The sequence below is a fragment of the Urocitellus parryii genome, chromosome 5 (assembly GCF_045843805.1).
Source record: "Urocitellus parryii isolate mUroPar1 chromosome 5, mUroPar1.hap1, whole genome shotgun sequence".
Classification (NCBI taxonomy): domain Eukaryota; kingdom Metazoa; phylum Chordata; class Mammalia; order Rodentia; family Sciuridae; genus Urocitellus; species Urocitellus parryii.
In genome coordinates, this window is record NC_135535.1 from 195149505 (window position 1) to 195166986 (window position 17482).

General features: G+C 48.8%; 1 protein-coding gene and 1 pseudogene across 19 annotated transcripts in view; both read left to right on the forward strand.

The window, feature by feature from the left end:
• Positions 1–17482, forward strand: part of Tcf7l2 (transcription factor 7 like 2) — a 186505-nt gene that overhangs the window by 25348 nt on the left and 143675 nt on the right. The gene's annotated exons all lie outside the window — the stretch shown is intronic.
• Positions 7271–7685, forward strand: LOC113182971 (small ribosomal subunit protein uS8-like; annotated as a pseudogene).

Genomic DNA, 17482 nt, shown 5'->3' on the forward strand with positions numbered 1-17482 from the left:
CAATGGGCGGCTGAGAAGTTCATGGCTCTGCACTCTCGCCCCAGCCCCCATAAATCTCACGGTGTCAGTGGAGGTTGAAGCCCTGAGAGTTCTGCCACTGGGTACTGTGGCAGAGGGGGACATGGTGTACAGTGAGTGCCCGTTCTGGGCAAACCTTTTCTCCTAGAGGCAAAATTGGGTGGGATTTTAGTTTTAGTTTTCTCGGGGTTAAATTCAGTTGAAGAAGCACTAAGGGGTTAACAATAAAAAAAAATGTGAGACTCAACAATAACATTTCAGCACTTTGGGGTGAATTGGGATATCCCAATCTACTTACCAGTAGAATGTAGGTAAAGCACTTGGAGAAAATCTACTTAACATGTTCACTAAAATGCCCCCCGGATTGTGCTGCCCCATGGTAGACCCCCGAATCCCTTAGGAACAAGAAAGTGGGGTCATTAAATGAACTGGGAAGGAACATACAGGGATGCATTTTGGAATCTGAAGATGTTTGCACTGAAGGAAACAGCAGCCCTAGTGTTTAGTGAGTTTGATGCGAGATTCTTGTCTGCTTTGCTTCAAAAGTGGGTGTCAGTGGCTCAGAGGCGGAGCACTTGCCTGGCATGCGTGAGGCACTGGGTTCCATCCTCAGCACCACATAAAAATAAAATAAAGGTACTGTGTTCACTTAAACCTAAAAAATAAATATCTAAAAAAAAAAAAGTGGATGTCAGATTTATACTCCTGAGGGTGGGGTCAGACATGGGAACTGGGCAGGTGGTGAGTCCCCACCTTGCAGCCTGGAATGGGCTCTGTGTGTTGGGGGCGAGTCTTCTCAGGGCCCTTTGGGTGTTTTTCCTGGTTAGCTTCCTGCTTTCTGGAACTATCGCCGAGCTGAAATCTTGCTGTCATATGCAAAGAGGAACCTTTGTTCTTTGGATTAATCCTTAGGATATAGACATGTATCAAGACCTAGGACTGAGTAAGATGCAGACATAAAACAGTGAGGTATCTAAATGGGGACTTGACTGATGTGTGGAATGCATGAGGCTGAATGCAGAATTGTTCCAGGAGTCACCAAGTTCTGAACTTGGTTCTTATCCTTAAAATCAAAAAAACAAACCTCCCCCGCTTCCCTCCTTCTGGTTTTCAGTTGCTTAGTTTTTTTATTCTGGAATCCAGCAGCATGTATTTCTTCATGATTCCTAGAGCAGCCTGTTAATGAATGTATTTAGACCTTTTTTTTTCCTTGAAAGGAGACTTTTAAGTGTGGTTTAAAAATGCCCTTAAGCGAAGGACTTGTTTACCAAACCACCAGTGTGTCTTAGGCACCCTTATTTGGTTTGTGTTGTCTTGAAACTTGTCACTAGCCACAGTGTCATAATGAAACCAGATGACAGACGGCTCCCTGCAGAAGACCAAAGTGTGAAGCCATGTGCATTCGAATTTGTATTGGAACTGGGCTCCGGCTTGACTTGGCCACGGAGGAAAAAGCCTCAGGGGTGTGGGGGCCTCTTTCCTTGGAGCAGAATTTCAGCCCCCACCCTGCCACCCCCCCCCAAACAAAAAGGAGAAAAAAAGCTGCTTTGCTGGGATCCCCTCCCCCGTTTTTTTGGGGGGTACCTGGGGATTGAACTTAGGGGCACTTGACCACTGGGCCACATTCCCAGCCCTATTTTGTATTTTATTTACAGACAGGGTCTCACTGAGGTGTTTATTGCCTTGCTTTTGCTGAGGCTGGCTTTGAATTTGCGATCCTCTTGCCTCAGCCTCCCCAGCTGCTGGTAATACAGGTGTGTGTCACCATGCCTGGCCTGCCGGGGTCCCTTTTCACTTGTTCAAATTTGCCAATTTATCTCCACTAGAAAGTAAATCCTACAGTTTTGCTTCTGTGATATTTGTCATTCTAGGGCAGCTCAGGAAGAGCACCCAGAGAGTTGTTCCTGCAGGTTGGGTTGGGTGCCCGCCATCCCACCTGAGAAGGCAACAGTCATTAGGTGGTCCCTACCCCGACGGTGAAATTTGGGGGAGTGACAACCCCCAGCCACCCTGGTTTGCATAGTTCGAGGAGCAGGGCAGTGACTCTCAGTGGGACCGGAGCCTGTGACCTGACACGTCAGCAGTGCACACTCAAAACCACACACCACATGCAAAGCAGAGATGGCTTTGGTTTCGGCCTTCGTGGTTCTGTTATCGCTGCTTTCGCCTGAGAGTGCATTTTTATCTCTCGGTCTGACTTCTGGTTCGGTTAGGGTTGTGGTTCCCACTTGCCCTCTGCAGCCCGTGGATGTGTCTGCTTTGGAACCAGGCTGTCCAGGGCTGCTGGCCAGTGGAGGACCGAGGCAAGCCAGTCCATGCATGGTGTTCCCCAGGGGCTTGGGGACCCTGGCAAGTGGCTGCAGAGCCACAGAGCCACTGGCTGTCACACGCCTCTCCACGGGGCTTCTTCTGTCTTTCGGCATTCCTTATGTAACAGCTCTAAGGACTGATGTGAAAACATCTAGAACAGCTCCGATTGATCTTCCTCTTCTGTACACCACGCCCAGTCCTCTGCTCTCCTGGGGTCTCCTTTGGCTTTTCCTTATTAACTGGTTTCCAGGTCAGAATTTCCCCGGGAAGCATGAACTTTCTTTACTCTGTATTTCATTTTCATCACTTTTAAAAAAACACATCATGCCGAACATTTCAAAGGGGGCCGGTCGCTGCACTCTTCTGCGCCTCCATTTCACACCTGTGAGAAATGGGTTCCACGGGGGACTTGGCTGTTTTGCAGGTCATTGTGAGACGGAGTCGGGGGCCTAGGCTGGTGCCTGGCACGTAAGGAAGGTTTACGGTGGGTGTCCCAGTGGCACCGTTGTCATGAAAACTTCCCTGGCAAGTTGGTGACATGGTCCTGCATATCCTCTCCCGCCCTTCCCCCCAACCTCACAAAGGAATCCAATCCTGAGTTATTTCTCCTGCAGGAGAGGAGGCCGGAAGACCTTTTGAAGAGAGTGATGGCAAAAGAGGTCACGTTGTGACAATTTATCTCCCCATGGAGGGGAGAAAACAAAAACAAAAAACCTAGAGGGGAGACTGGACTTGGAATTATTCAGCCTCTGATGGGCATGAAATTAGTGACAGCAAGACAGGAATTTGTGGCTTTTTGGTCATAATGTCTGCAGTCTTCTTTGGTCCAATTCCTATTGCTTAGAACTTCATTAAACAAAAAACTTACAATGTCTTCCTTTACCGTCCTAAAAGGCAGAGTGGTGAGTTTGGTGACACTACTTCTTTAGGGGACTTTTGCTTGGGCCGCCGTGGTCAGGCTCTCGTTTGTCTGAGTTAGTAATAAGCGTGTAACTGCCCCGTCCTCCTCCAATTTGCCTCAGAGAGGAGCCTGCTAGTTGGTTACCAGGGCCAAGAGACCTTGGAGACTTGTGATTGGAAGCTGGTCTCTGGGTGCTACCCCCCGATGGGAGGAAGTGCTGGCCTCTCAGCTGGATGGGGCTCTCCTGAGCAAGGAGTGAGTGTCCAGCCAACTCAGGCGGTGCACGGGGAGCTTGTCCACAATGATGGATTCCCAGTTAAGAAGTGACATCGATTCTCTGAGTGACTTGAAGGCAGCTGTCGTTTCTTGACCACCTCCAGGTTCCAGAAGGCAGCCTTCAGCCCTCCTCATTTGCAGAAGGCTGAATTAGAACACAGTGCCTTGAGATCTGTGGGTTTATTGCTATCTTTCTTTAGCTTCTCAGAGGCCACAGTATAAAAGAGCAGGAGTGAAATGTGTGAGGTGTCAGCAAGCCGTCATGCTGTGGACTCTCCCCCACTCTCCCGCTCTTGGCCTGGGGAGGCATAAAATAATAGACGGATGTGATTCCACCTTCCCACCCCTCCATACCCCCTCATTGCAAAAGGACTTGCACTTCTGCAGGGTTTGTTAATCAGAGAGCTGCGGCTGGGGGGTGGGGGGGGGCTTGGCTGTCCTGTAGTGTCCGGGGCCTTAGGCTGAGGAAGTTGCTTGCGGTTCCCTTCCTTCTAACACTGGTTTGTCCTGGCCTGGGGGATGCTATTCAGCAAGGACCCATCGTACCTTTTTAATTGGTTAGTTCCTCTAAGTGCTGATTTATTCCCTACCTATCAGAAATGTCTTAATTTACTTAATCTAATAGCCACCCCCCCTCCAATTAACACCCCAACAAAAGTATTTCCCCAGGCAGCACTCGGTGAGGCGAGATATTTTTCTCCGGGGAGAACCTCTCCTTTGTGTATGGCGTAGGGAAGAATTAATTACGGGAGAGGATGAGGCTTAATAATTGGAGTTAGGGCCCAGGAGCGCTGAACATGCCTACGTCTGCCAGTTGTGGCTGTGGAGAGCTTATTCTCCAGGTCTAGGTTTGCTCATCTGTGAAATGCCCCCACAGGATGTATGTGGTGGCAAGACCAATTAGTAGCCAGAAAAGTGGCCCTTGTGGTGTTGAGAGTTTTTGCTGTATGCTGGGAGTGGTGGTGCTTGCCTGTAAATCCCAGTGGCTCAGGAGGCTGAGGCAGGAGTATTGTGAGTTCAAAGTCAGCCTCAGCAAATTAGAGAGGTCCTAAAGCAACTCATCGAGTCCTGGTCTCTAAATAAAATGTAAAAAAGGGCTGGGATGTGGCTCAGTGGTATCACTGGGTGACCCTCCCCGCCCAACAGAAAAGTTTCTGCTGTGACAGAGGCATTCTGGGATGAAGGGACCCCCTTTGCACTGAAGTCTGATAGGCCTGGGGACTTGAGGGGTTGTGCTGGGCTGTGCTGTCTACTGATGGCGTGTGGTCCTTGGCCTGCTGTTTAACCTCCTTGAGCCTCAGTGTTACCTGTAAAATGGGGGCGAAACCTCAGGATTAAGTGGACAACGTGTACAGCCGTGGCCCAGAGCCCTGCATGCCCAGACAGCAGTAGATTGTTTTATTTAAAGGAAGGACAGATGGCTGTGAGCCCGGCTGGTTCCCACCGTGGCTGGGGTACCTCTGACCATCCTTGTACTCATGAAGGACAAGTGGGCACGGTTTGTGGTTGATTTTGTTGTGTCCACCTTTTTGGTTTGAATTTCTTCCGCTTTTCAGAAGCGGGGGTGAGCCACATTCTGCTCGTCAGGTGGATATCATAAGAGCGCTTTGAAATGAGCTTCAGGATCCTTCCATGGAATGAGACAAATTCATTTACTACTCGGGTTTTAACTCGTGTTTGAGCTGTACCCTCCCCCAACATAAACACATACATTGATTTCTTTCTTTTTTCTTGTATTACTACAAGGATCAGTTTCTTCTGGCTTAATTCCAGAAACAACATGCCTGTCTTTTTTCATCGTTGAGGAAAAACAGTCTGAAGGCACCATAATTCCTTAAATTGGATTTCGGTTCTTGATCCCCTTATGTTCAGTCAGCAGTGCTCTATGAGACATCATTGTTGAGAAGCAGGAGGCTGGCAGCCTCGCCGTTCCCCCAGGTGCTGCAGCCTCCTGGGCTGAGGCGGTGGGGTGGGGTCCCCTTAGAGGAGAATGCTCACCTTCACTTGGGGTGGAAGCATTAATTCCTTTTGGAAAAACGTTGGCGTAAGTTGGGCTGGGTGTCTGGTTGTGAGCGGGGTTTGGCTTGGAAGAGGCCTGTGGGTGTGTGTGCACGTGGGTGGGTGTATTCTTATTAACTCTATTAGTGCCAGGGGCAGCTGTCTCTTGGAAGCCTTGGGATTCCTACATTCAAATCAAAGGCACCCGGAAGAAATGATAAAGTGTGCAGTGTGATCTCAAAGATGAAGGAATAAAATAGTAGTGGGGAATATTTTCCTGGGTAATTCTGCCTTCCCCCTCTTTTTAAGAAACATCGAGAGCGTCAGTGGCTTCCTCTTGTTTGACAGATTTCTGGGTACTTGGGCTCTGGAGCCATCAGGCTCCTTATGGAACAGGAGACAGATGACTTGCAGAAAGCCAAATGGAAATGTCTTGGGCTGGATCCGGGCTTGCTCAGGGGAGTGAGTCAGGAGATGTTCTGTCTTCCTCTCTTGTCTTTCCTCTTTTCTCTGAGCTGGTTTCACTGAGGGCACCAGCTTGGCACCCACTTACCCAAGAACTGATTAGTTCCTGAAAGAAGCAGTGGGTTGATTGCTTGCAGAGATGATGTAAGCTTTGCTCTGGGGTACATCAACTTGGATTTCTCATGCTTTATCTTATAAAGCCTAAATTAACAGCTGGTTTGGTTTGAGTTCTCCGGGATCTGACTAAGGGATTAGAGTCCATTCTCAAGTGAGTCAATCTAGTTTAATTTATTTCAGGTCTATCAAAAAAGATCAATCAAAGCTCTTTTGAAAGTAAAGCTATAATCGGTCTGCACACTTATAAGTCACTGTTGTTGCACTTGGTGTTTCTCTGGTGGAAAATGCTCAGGCTATGGCTAAGAGGATGTATTAGAGCATTTTCTGCGTTCCTCCCCTTACCTCCCCCAGAAGATTTTGAGGAAGTGTCATGTCTGAAAGCTTGGCTCAGATGGGAGCTGCATCGACCTCCTGTTCCTGCTCCCTTGGTTTGAGGATGCTGGATCCCTGGATTGGAAATTTCTAGTTCAGTATAATTTAACACCTGGAGATGAACAAGTCCAGCCCTTTTTCATGCGATGTTTGCTCATGGGCTTCCTCTTACGGGTATTGGTGGGTGAAGACATGCATTGAAAAAAAATTTTTTTTTAATCGCGTGATGTTTGAAGTGAAGAATTACATAGTTTGCAAAGTTTAAAGGTGGAAGCATTCTCTGCTATGGTGGACCCAGGTGTTTGTGAGCCTTGGCAGCTACAACCTGAGCTGCTTATTCTTATGTGTTTCTACTAAAATACTTCCTGAGCCTCTACTAATAGGTAAGAATTATTCCAGACACATTTCATATACCAAGAGAAATATCAGCTGACCCCAGCTGGCATCATGGGATACACAGGAGGGACAAGCCCAGGATTCTTTTTCTAGGGATGCAATACACATGTGCAAGAATAAGGAATTGGCTAAGAACTTGACTTCAGAGTCAGACCCATTTTTGAATTCTGGCTTTGCTGCTTAGTGTCTGCATATGACCTTGAGCAGATACTACTTAAACCTCAGTTTCCTTGTCTATAAAATGGGCATTGTGAAACTGTCTCCAAGGCTTGTTGTGACAATGAAATGAAATAGTACTGTATCCTTTGCTTTTATTTAAAAAAACTAAAGCCACTTTGGGGAAGTTTCCAGGAAGCTGAAACTTTGTTCAAATGCATTCAACAGACACATCTTTCCGCCATCTTTCCGTCCCATGTGATGGTGCACCTGAGTGTTCTGGCTCAGGCTCACAAGTGTATCAGCAATACCTGGTACTCTGGGACGAATGAGAAAAGAAACAGAGAGGCAAGTGCCAGGTTCTTACTGGATTGTGTGCCAGAATCATCCTCGGGTTTCTAACTGTGATAATGAAGCCTGGGTAATTGGTCAATTTGAAATCATAGATGGTCATGGAGCTGGGAAGGTTGTTGTGAACCTCACGGGCAGATTAAACAGGTGTGAAATGATCAGCTGCAGATTTGATATGCTGTTCAAAAATCTAGTAAAATGGCAGAATATTCTGCTCCTGTCCAGGCAGTTAGGCTCCATTGTACTGACCCCAGCTGGCATCATGGGCCACAAAGAAGCTAGATGAAGATACACAGGAGGGACAAGCCCAGGATTCTTTTTCTAGGGATGCAGTACACATGTACAAATAGAATGCCTCGATTGGGAAAAACCCCTACTAGCAAGGAATATCTGCTCAGGGTCTGAAGTGTATCAGTTGTCCTGGGGATGTCTAGGTACAGCGATACAATACCTGTCCTTTAGGAATGTATAGTCTATTGGGAGAAGAAACACTGAGCAGGGGCTGGGGATGTGGCTCAAGCGGTAGCGCGCTCGCCTGGCATGCGTGCGGCCCAGGTTCGATCCTCAGCACCACATACAAACAAAGATGTTGTGTCCGCCGAGAACTAAAAAATAAATATTAAAAAATTCTCTCTCTCTCTCTCTTAAAAAAAAAAAAAAAAGAAACACTGGGCAGAGGAGGGTCTCTTGAACTATGAATCCCGTGGCCTTTTTTTTTTAAAGCTCTATCTTCTGTATCAATCATTTTGGTTCAAGGGATGCGTTTAGTCTTTGTTCTGTTTAACTAAATGAAAATAATGGTTCACTTTCTGCCTGCTTACCATTAATGATTCCGTTTAGGGTAGTCCAGTTGAGTTGCTTACTCTCCTGAAGGCTCACCAGATTTGAAAGTGTGTGTTGGGAGTGGGGGCGTCTCATAATTGTGAGATTCTCTTGTAGTTCTGTTGTATGTAGGATTTTAGGCGTTGTTTATTCAGCAACCATTATTACTCCAGAAATAATCTTAACAACAAGAAAAAAAGTAGGGCTAGAGCTTTATAGCTCAGTTGGTAGGGTACTTGCCTTGTATGCACAAGGCCCTGGGTTCTAATCCCCAGTACTACCATCACCACAAAAAAAACAAAACAAAACAAAAAACAAACCCACAAGAAGAAAAAGGTATTTTTTTTGAGCTCTTACTATGTGTCAGTTTCTAGATCGTTCCATATATTTTTCAGCTTAATGCTCAAGACAACTTTAAACCCAATTATACAGATAAACAACGTGAATTTCAAAAGCGTGGGGGAATTGGCCCCAGGATACATCACTAGTAGATGGATGCCTTGAGGTTCACCTGGGCCTTGTCTGATGCTGGCCCTCTTGTGCTGTGTGGTCGCTTCACTGATCCGGGAAGGCAAGTGGGAAGGGGAGACTGCAGTTGGGACTTGTTGGCAATTTTGTTTGTCCTTCCAAATTAGGGACTCTGAAGAGTAATATTTTTGCAAGTAAGTAATCCGATGAGGGTTCTGGTGTCTCCCAGGGGGTGAAACAAAAGCCTCTCTTTTCCCAGGCCTGGTGTGGGTCTGGTTTTGGGATCCTCTAAAACTTCTCCCTCTTGGCGGGAATGACTGAGGCCTTACGTGTCAACCAGTGGCGCCTCACCAGGCCTTGTCACTGACATTGGTGAGGATCTGCAGCCTCAGGTCTGACTCTCTTTAGCATCCTTTTCTTTCCATCTCTGCGATTGGAGTTTACCAGTTTAAAAAAAAAATGGCCAAAGCACTTAGGAAGTCACATGTTGGGTTTCTACTATGTCCTAGAAACTGTCTTAATTCATCTTCTCCTCTACTCTAACTTGAGTAGAAAGAAAAAAAAATTGATAGTCAATGCTAATAATTGTGGCATGTAATGTAATTGGCAGTGCTTCATTCACATGCTCATGAGAGTTGGCGGCTTCATCTTGGGCTCGGCTGCAGCGCTAGGCCTGCCTTGAGTGTCTGCAGAGCCTTTGATGCAGGTAGACCATATTATAAATAGGCGCGTTGCTATGGTGAGGATGGCAGTCCTAGCTTGCTGTGGGTAACCTTTCCTACCTTCTCGGACACTGTTTTAAAACACAGCAGTGTGATAGCATTTCATTTAATTTGGACCAAGGTGGGGTAGATGAACTGGTGAGATGGAGATCGAAATTTTTTTTGTGTGTGTGATGATGTCTTTTTTGGGGGGGAGGTGTTTCAGCTTCCTTAGCAGGACCGAATATTTTGCGGATTGGGTTTCCTCATGATTTATTTAGAAATATGTTTTTTAATGGATGGGGCGGGGGGTTGGAGGTGGGCATGAGGCCAGGCTTTCTCCTCCCCCCTCCTTCTTTCCCCGAGCATTTCTGTGACTGTTGGCTTTGATGCCCAGCAGCTCATACAGTGAAATGAAAGTCCAGGTTGGCATGATGCAGAGATGATTATTCCTGGCCGTGCGTCCCCATTACTGTTAATAATGTAAAAACAATCGCCTGCCTCTCAGGACTCCTGCATGTGGCTAACAGAGATCTTTCTCCACGGAATTGGACACACAGCAATGGGGAAGGGAATGCTTTATTACTGATTGTCCTCCTGCAAAGTCCCAGGATAACTTAGACACATTCACATTTTTTTTTCCTCTAACTTTTATTACATCCACCAGGTATTAGAGCAGTTCAGGTTTGTAAAACTCATGTTCTGCCCCTCTTCTCCCCGACCCTGTACCCCCAGCCCACCGTCTCTGTATCCTCAAGGTGATTGTAAATCTGCTTCAAGGTCTCCCACGTTTCCAAGTTGGTTTCTCACCTTTAACATGGGTGATGTTTCCTTACTCATTTTCGTGGATAGTTTTGAGTGCCTAGTGGGAAAAAATTGGATGGAAGCCTTCTCGGGGGAAATGTTCCAGAGACGGGCTTTTCAGTGTGCGACTGCTCAGTTTGTGTGTTGGTCCGTAGGATTCCGAGTCCCACATTTTGATGGCTTGGTGCTGTCTCTCTCCTTCTGAGCCTCCCCTCCAGGGTGAGCTCTGCGGCCTTCTCTGGAAACCCTTAGGAACCATCTGGGTTCCTTCTTGCTAGGTGGACTGTCTGTGCCAAGTTGAGGGTCAAGTCTGTGGCCCCTGGCTTCCCTTCGCACCTGGAGACTCAAAACACCAGCATTTTTCTTACTTTTCCAGTGAGGAGGATGACACCTAGTGTGTCATGCATGCTAGGCAAGTGTTCTACCACGGAGGCACGCCCCCTTCCACAACCCCTTTGGGACTCAGTTTCCCTCTCTGGGTGCTACGGGGACGTTGCTTGCTGGTGCTGCACATCCTGAGTGTGGTGTGTGTGCCCAGAAGATGGCAAGCCCCTCTCCCAGGGTGAAGAGAGCCCCAAGCAAGTCTGATTCCTGAGGAAACCTCAGGGTGAAGGTGGAGTGACCTGCTCAGAAGAGGGGTGGTGATGAGGGCCCGGGAGGGGTGGGGTGCGCCATGGAGCGCATGGTGCCGGAAGCTGGGCTGCATATAGACCTCCGGAGGGGCTGGCTTAGGATTTATAGAGCAGTATTTCTAGAGGGTAACCTCACAGGCTTGAAAGCGTGTCTGAACAAGAGCTCCGTTGTTCATTCCCAGTGCTGTTGCCTGGGCAGGATGCAGGCTCCCAGCAGCCTTGTTGCTCAGGTCTTGGATTCAGAGAGCTGAGGCCTGCCGAGGGGGCAGGCGTGTGACTGGTGAGGGCCCGACTCCCCGCAGGACACCCCACGCCAAGCCCAGGGAATGCTGTGTCCTCTGTCCCTTGGGCAGTGGGATTGAGCAACCTGGAAGGCAGAGAGTGCACGTCGGTAGCGTGGATACCATTCCACACACCAGCCTCGCCTCTGCTCCTGGCCCTGGGAGGGAAACGTGCCCTCTGGGAGACACCCAGGCAGGACAAAGGGACCTTTGTTGGAGCTGGAGGTGAGAATCTGTGGGTGTTGGGATTCCTGGGTTCGAGTTCCAGCTCACTGCCGGTTGCCTGAGCGCTGGGCGAACATTTCTGGAACCAAAAGGAGCGCAGCCCGCCCAGCCAGGCCTGCAGGGGCTGGAGGCACCGGGTGCTAACTGCGTGATCCCTGCCAGTGCTTGGAGCTTCTGGAAGAGTCTGAGGCTCAGGATAAGCAGGAAGGCTCCCTGCATGGCCCTGGGAGCCTCTGTGAAGACCTGAGCCCAAAGCTAAGCCCTCTGGAGATCCTGGGCCATGGTGTGGCTTTGTTAGACACACTCCCTACCTGTGTTCTCTGCCTTTCTGGGTCATGTCCCTCCAAATTGAGATTTACCCTGAATCCTGTCCCCACCCATGCAGTGAGGCAGAGCCTTGTGGGAAGTGTCTTTATCAACACGCCTGCTCATCAGGATGCTCTTTCCAGGGACAGTCTCCTGCCTCTGCTTCGCATTGGCCTCTGGACCTAGATGGCGAGGTTCCCTGGGAACTAACTCACCAAGTTGTCCCACCAAGCCCTTTAACCTGGTCAGTGTATTGATGCTACAGTAAAAGTGTGTGGTGGTGGGGGGACCAGCAAGAACCACGCCTACCTCTGCATAAACACAACTTCAGGTTTATTCTTTTGTAAAGTCAAAGCTCTGTTGAGGTGTTTAGAAACCACAGAGATCACCGATTTGAAGTACACACCTTAGTGATTCCCGGCTTATTCAGCATGTGCAGCCGGCAGTACTAATCCAGAGCATTTTCCTGGCTCCTCATCCCTCCCGCCCCCAACCCTTGGCAATCACTGTGCATTTGCTTGTTCTTGACATTTCATTTGAATGCAATCATCCAATATGTAGTCTTTTGTGTGTGGCTTCTTTTACTCAACTTAAACATTTGTTTTCAAAGTTGATGCATGTGGTAGCACGTATCCGCCCTCTGTTTCCTTTTATTACCAAATGATACTCCGTTATCTGGATATACTGTGTGCTCTTTATATTCATTGTTTGGCTATTGTGGACAGTGCTGCTGTGAACATTTGTGCGCAGCGTTTTATATTGCAAATGTTTTCATTTCTTCTGGGAATGGAATTGCTGGTGATGAGCACTCTGTTTAACTTTTTGAGGAGCCACCAAACTTGAAATCGTGGAATCTGCGATGCACAATTGTATTAGGCAAAAAAGCAAAGGGTGACTTGGTTTGCTGGAGACAGTGTTAAGATTGTGGGTTACGAAAAAGTGATCACGTGGGCTGGGGTTGTGGCTCCGTGGTAGAGTGCTTGCCTAGCATGTGTGAGGCACTGGGTTCAAACTCCAGTGCCACATTAAAAAAACAAACAAACAAATAAAATAAAGGTATTGTGTCCATCTACAACTTAAAGAAAAAAAGTGATGTATGAAATGTCACCCTCCCCATTGTTCTAATCGGGCAGATCCCCCACCTCCTGCGTTCCTCCCTCCCATAGTGAACCACCCTGGATGCATAAGAACATTTCCTGGGACCTGCTGCTGCTGCTGCTGCTGCTGCTGCTGCTGCTTATGTTTTGCACTAGGGATTGAACCGAGGGGCACACCCCCAGTCCTTCTTATTTTTTTGAGACAAGGTCTTGCTGAGTTGCTGAGGGTCTCCTTAAATTGCTGAGGCTGGCCTTGAGAACATGCCATCCTTTTGTCTCAGCTTCTCCTGCCTGGGATCACCAGCTACCTAGTAGCTTTTAGGAAATAAAAGGTCCTGCTCAGAGTCGGTTCAGTTGGGCTCCGGGATCTCAACCTGCTCTTTCATGAACTGTTGTTTCCCATTTCTCTCCTTTTTCCCCATGGCTGAGGGGGGGGGGAAGACAAGGGATGTGTGGGATTGGTCGAGTGGACCAGAGATAATTCATGGGCATGGTGTCTGCTCTGCTGGGGAAGCTGGGATGTAGATAGAGACCCAGGCTCGGCAGGTAAGTGGGAGGCTCATGAGAGGTTGGACTTGAGGGTGGGATGCAGAAGACCTCCTAAGGTAGGCCGAGTTTGACCTGAATATTTCTTCCCAAGCAGAAGCTCATGATGACCCACAGAGGCCGGGGTGGAGAGATTTCTGGTCCCCTGACAGTGGCAGGAGTTTGGCTGTTTAGTTGTTGTTTCTCAGCCCTGGAGGTGGCAGCGGGAGTGAGGCTGTCCTAGTTGGTGCTGTTCCCTGGGCGCTGGCAGGAGGAGGAGTAGCCTGGGAGAGCAGAGACCATGCCTGTGCTGGCTCCTGCTGAGTGCCCACGTGACCTTGGGCAAACCACGGGGCAGCCCCGCAGTTCAGAATGAGGGCTGAGCTAGAGTGCTGTGTCCACGTGTGGGCTGCTGTCTCTTCAGCCCTCCACTGCCCGATGTGTTAGTTAAGTTGGCTCAGAAACATCCTGCTCTTGTCACACCTTGCCTGGGCCTCCTGGGTTTCCCTCAGAGGACTGATGGTACCTGACATCGCCCTTCCACGGTCCCTTCCCTTTCCCCATGCAGACATTGGCTGCATGAGGGGAGGGATCGTCTGTTCATGACTGGATCCTTGTTATCTCACGGTTCCAGGAACTTTTGTGAGTAATTGAATGAGTTATTGAGTCTTTACCTTAAGTGGCGATGTAGCTGGGAATGTCTGTGAGCTGAGATTCCTCCTCTTCTTCCTCCTCCTCCTCTTCTTCCTCCTCTTCCTCCCCCTGAATTCAAGAAGAAATAGTTAAACACCTTGAAAACTTGGTGCCCAGCACAGGGCACTGAGGACTTGGTATTCATCTACACCTCACAGCAGTCCTCTGAGGTAGGCGTTCATTTCACGGACTCCCGTTCTGCTGGCCAGGAAGTGGGCCAGGCAGGGGTAAGCCTGACTCTGGAGCCCACAGGGCTACACCCGACACAGGGAAGGAGTAAGCAGAGAAACGCATGCTGTGTGTGGAATCATGGCACTGGGAGGAGGGTGACCCTTTGGGACATGACACCCAGAATGATTTGGGTCTTTGTCAAGGGTAGCTCTTACAGCACCAAGAAAAGATGCTGTTTTCAGTGATTCCCAGGGAAATCCTGCAGCCATGTGCACCTGAAGCCTGGGAAAGGGGCAGCACGGTGGTGCACGTGCCCCAGATGCCAGTGGAGGCCCTCTGTGGAGAACCAACCTTCAGGGCACTAGGGGCCTCAATGTTGGTGCCTCCATGGCTAACCAGGGTGCACTAGCTGCAGCCTTTAGTGTTGAGCTGGATACAACCACGTAAGCTTTGGTCAGGACCTTGGTGAAGGCCACCGTGCTCACTGGTGACCCTGGTTACCCACCTTTCCCTTCCAAAGCTGCAAGACAGTAGGTGCCAAGTGTTCAGCATGCTGTGTCCAAAACTTTCATTTGACAGGGGCCTGAGAGACAGTTGCCTTCAGGTCAGAGACTCAAGACTGAGACAGGCGAAGATCATGGCTGCCTAGAAGCTGAGCCAGGGCTAGGAAAGTCCCACAGAGTGGACCTGGAATTCCTAGGTCCAGATTGGACCTAGGAATTTCTGCAGCTTCAGGGGCTATTTGAGGGCATTGTCTTCTGACGGAAGGAAAGACCCTGGGTTCCTCAGAGATATTCAGCTTGGGGAAAGATAAAACACAAAAAACAGGAAGATCTTGCTGTGATGGTTGTGGGTGGTGGTGGTGAGCAGAGCTGAATTTCACGAGGTTGCGAGGTGCTTGGTGACCCTCCTGCTCAAGTGTCCAGTTCCCCGTAAAGCAGGGAAGCCGTGGGTGTCTCAGGGTCTGGAAGAATACTTGTCAGGGCTTTTGTAGTTAAACGGCCACCCCTGCGTCCCCCATTGTGTGGGGTGACTTAGCCTTAGCTTTAGAAGTCTGAGAATCTTCCATCTGACCACCACAGCTGGGGAGGGCATTTCTGGCCTCGATGCGAGTCCGAGTCTCCTGAAGATGTCGGGGCAGGCAGACTGCAGGTATCATCAGCATCGGAAAAGGCAGGCGGAGAACTTGGGCAAGTCTTGATTGGAGCCGTGATCATTGGTTTTGAAATTTCAGAGAGCATTACTGGAGGGTTTGAGAGGTCTCCTGATCAGCTGAAGGGCAGCAGATTGAAGGCTGAGAAACTCCAGGCTGAGTGGGAGACACAGATGCCATCTCTTGATAGGCGGAAAAGGGCAGAAAAGGGACAAGAGGCTCCTTGGCTGCTGCCTTCCCGTGAAAGTGTTGACATCAGCCCTCTCCCTAGAGACCAGAGGGGAGAGTCCATCAAATGATCGCCATCCCGGGTGCCTGCCTCATCTCCTCAGGGAGGTGCCTGCTACCTCCAGCATCTCACTTCTCAGGACTGGGATCCAGCGGAATCAGTGCACGTCCGTTTCTTTGCTTTAGAGCCTGTGTGTCCTGTTGAGGCCAGGTCCCTACTTTATGAATTTTAGTGCTGCCCTGAAGGTGTGGGGTGACCTTGGGCTGAATGATTTTTGTTGTTATATTACAGTAATCCAATGAGACCTGACATGATCCTTCTGTCAGTTTATTCTAATTTCCAGTTATTGCAGGTAGCCAAGGAGGAGACAATGTATCAGTTGCTTTGACAGTTCATAAAAAAGGAGAGATATTGTGATGATACTCCTGATTTACCTCAGAAGAGCAGAGGGCAGGGCTGGGGATGAGGTGGGAGTGGGGAAGAGTCTTTGGCGGTGGAAATAACCTTGGCCTAGGAGACCAGAGCTCAAGTCCCGTTCTTGGTTGGGCACACTGAAGTGGGGCCTCAGTTTTCTTTTGAATGGAGTTGGACTGAACTTTCCAGTGATTTTTTTAAAAAAAATGTGTAAAGACTCCCTTTCCTTTTAAGACACGCACAGGTTTTGTTGGAAAGTCACACTCGTGAAAGGAAAGGGAAAAGGGATTGAGCAGGGGCAGCCATCAGGTAGCAGTGCCGATTTGAAGTCTCTGCCAATCCCGTGGGAAGACTCATTTTTTTATTGTGAAAATTTTGTGGACTTTCCCTGCTTCCACATTAAAACAAGTGTCATTTATGGTGCAGTTACCAGACTAAGTGCTTTGCAGACATGATGCAATCTAACTGGGGCGCGAGGCCTGCTTGTTTTCCACATGAGGTGTCACAGGTCCAGGGAAGCCCAGGGCCTTAGTCGTGGTCACACAGCTAGGAGAGGTTAGAAGGGCTTTGGACTCAGGCCTGTTTGAGAAGAAGCTTGAAAGCTTATTGCTGCACTTTCTCTCACCAGTATACATTTTTCCTTTTTCTGTCTGCAGACTGGGAACAATACATAGTGACAAAAATGTTCAAATTTGGTAATGCCTTTGAGTAGCTTCGTGTCATTAACCGTAGCATCTCCATCAAATGAAGACACAGATTCAGCAGTGCGGGATTATTTCCCATGCCCCCTCCCATTGGTAGCTGCTTGGGATGGATTCTGGGTCCTCTATTAGCTCAAAGTGAGCTTTGGTCTTTCTGTATTTATGTGGGACTTTCCAGGCAATGGGGTCCTTGCTGCCCTGGAGCCCTCTTTCCAGACCAGCATGATGGACTGTTGGCAGTGTTCTACATGGCTGCATAGGTGGCCTTTTGGTGACTCGGTGACTTGTGGCTTGTTTGGAAGCCCCATGCCCTGATTTGTGGGCGAGGCAGGGCCTCAGCAAGTCAGCGGGCTGCTGCTGGCTTTGTGGCAAGGTGACAAGCCCTCGTTATTGTATAATGACAGTACCTTGGAGAAGCTTGGTGCCTTTCTTCTCAGGGAGCTTCATCTCCGTTTCCTTCCTGGGAGGAGGAGGAGGCTTGACTATGGGTAAATGGGATTGTTGGTTAGTTATTCTCTCAGTAAAGATGAAAAATTGAGTGGACTGAATATTTTGATGACTTGACACATCAGTAAGGCATTTGTAGAAAATGTCCTGGCCTCAGGAGTTCTCCATTTCTAGAATGTTCTACCTGATGGATGTTGACTGCAAATCTGGGGAACTGTGGGGATTCTGGGAAACGCCAGACGACTGTATGCATGTGCCATGCCTGTCTGTCTAAAAGTACCTGTCTGTATTTGTTAAGTTCAAAAGGCGTCAGGCTGGATTCAGGAGAAGCTGGCCTGGAGTTAGGAGATGTGGCACCTACTCCTGGCTGGCTGGAATCCCTTCCCAGTGGCCTGGTTTTTCATCCGTAAAATGAGGTAGGGAGTCATTGTGTATGTCCTCCAGGATACTAGT